A 2,053-nucleotide genomic window follows, 5' to 3' on the forward strand; every position below is an offset into this window, starting at 1 on the left:
GTCCGATTCCGTTCTATAGTGTCTATCTATATATCTCTATCGCTAATCTATCTATCTATCTATCTATCTATCTATCTATCTATCTATCTATCTATCTTTCTATCCATCTATATATGTATGACAGTGTTTAATTTAGCCTGCGGATAAACCCTGCTAATTAAGATCTAAGCCTAATTTTTGGGTGAAAGCGATCACTGAGTGGCGGAGGCTGCTGATTGTGTATTAAGCGTCGGTGTGGGGTTGACGTTTGCTCTACTGGAACAGCTTAGCTCATTCCTCCCCTTCCATTAACCGTGGTGCAGAAGCTTGGGGCGGCAGCTGCGTCAGAAAGGGCGGTGGCAGCGGAGGCAGCTGCAGTGACATGTCCAGCATGAATCCCGAATATGATTATTTATTCAAGTTACTTCTGATTGGCGATTCTGGGGTTGGAAAGTCTTGCCTTCTCCTTAGGTTTGCAGATGTCACGTATATTGAAAGCTACATCAGCATAATTGGTGTGGATTTCAAGATACGGACTATAGAGCTAGAAGGGAAAATAATCAAACTTCAGATATGGGACACAGCAGGCCAGGAAAGATTTCGAACAATCACCTCCAGTTATTACAGAGGAAGTCATGGCATCATAGTTGTGTATGATGTGACAGACCAGGAGTCCTTCAATAACGTTAAACAGCGGCTGCAGAAGATAGATCGCTATGCCAGTGAAAATGTCAACAAGTTGTTGGTAGGGAACACATGTGACCTGACAACAAAGTAGTAGACTACACAATGGCAAAGGAATTTGCAGATTCCCTTGGAATTCCATTTTTGGAAACCAGTGCTAAGAACACAATGATTGTAGAACAGTCTTTCATGACAATGGCCACGGAGATTAAAAAAGCGAATGGATACTGGAGCAACAGCTGGTGGTGCGGAGAAGTCCAATGTTAAAATCCAGAGCACTCCAGTCAAGAAGTCAGGTGGAGGTTGCTGCTAAAATCTGCCACCGTCCTTTTCTCACAGCAATGGTTAAGCATTAGATTAGAAAGCAGGAAATGTTGATTGCCCTAACTGTAGAAATTCTATTTCCCAAATTAACTGAAAACATGAACACTAGATGGGAATGATGGGAGAAATAATATATTTATTTCATGAAATTTTGCATGTCTGAAAGTTCTGTTTATCAGGACCTTCGAGATCCTAGACTGCTTTTGTCTTACTGTGGGAAACAGAGTCCTTTGTAGACACTAGCATTTTAAGGTGACAAAGGTCAGTGGCAGTTTCCTTTGGTTTAAGCAGCAGTCAAACATTCTTCAATTGGTGGTTTAGGGTGTAGCTGTTGAGTACACATTTTATTATGGGGTCTTTAATGAGAAAATATTAATCTAAAAATAAGCCAAATATTACAGGTTTATTTTTCACAAACAACCAATTGAAATACATGTTACAAGGGTAAGTGGTAAGACTATTGTAAAATGAAAAATGGATAGACTAAATGTTCAATTGAATTTTCCATCTATGAGAATTTCACAATAAAATCTTAGTTTACTTCGTATTATAAAAAAAAGATCTAAGTCTATCATTGTCTGGATAGCACTCAGGTTTCAGCACAAATTAGGAAACTTCATTTAATAACAGGGTTTTCCCTTCCCTCACCTTAATTCCCACATACCTCTACCTGCAGAATGTCACATAGTTTTATATTACAGTTTAATTTTTTCTCAATCAGAAATTGTTTAGCTAATACCTAGAGTTCCTGGAATGCTTCTCCATGTTAATGAGGAATCTTGGATTTTTCAGCCTTCAGCCAATAACCATTGCCCATCCTTGATATTCTTACCCTAACCCCCATACCCAATACTATAAATTCCTTGAAAGTAAATCCCAAGTAAATTTGATCTGTTTACTCACAGTTGTGTCTAGTGTCATTATTACAGGATGCAATTCATCTTCTCTGCTCCATTTGTTCTCCTGGACTGATACTGGCCTAAGATCCATGCAGGCAAGGAGGGTCACAATAAACTGGGTTATAGTTTATTGTCTGAACCTAAAGAAAGAGATGCCCATAAACATA

At 38.9% G+C, this 2,053-nt stretch overlaps 1 pseudogene; it reads left to right on the plus strand.

Moving 5' to 3' along the window:
• Window positions 1–317: 317 nt before the first annotated feature.
• Window positions 318–976, plus strand: Rab1a-ps2 (RAB1A, member RAS oncogene family, pseudogene 2; annotated as a pseudogene).
• The last annotated feature ends 1,077 nt before the right edge of the window (window positions 977–2,053 follow it).

This window comes from Rattus norvegicus, chromosome 1, assembly GCF_021556685.1.
Source record: "Rattus norvegicus strain SHRSP/BbbUtx chromosome 1, alternate assembly SHRSP_T2T, whole genome shotgun sequence".
NCBI classification, from domain to species: domain Eukaryota; kingdom Metazoa; phylum Chordata; class Mammalia; order Rodentia; family Muridae; genus Rattus; species Rattus norvegicus.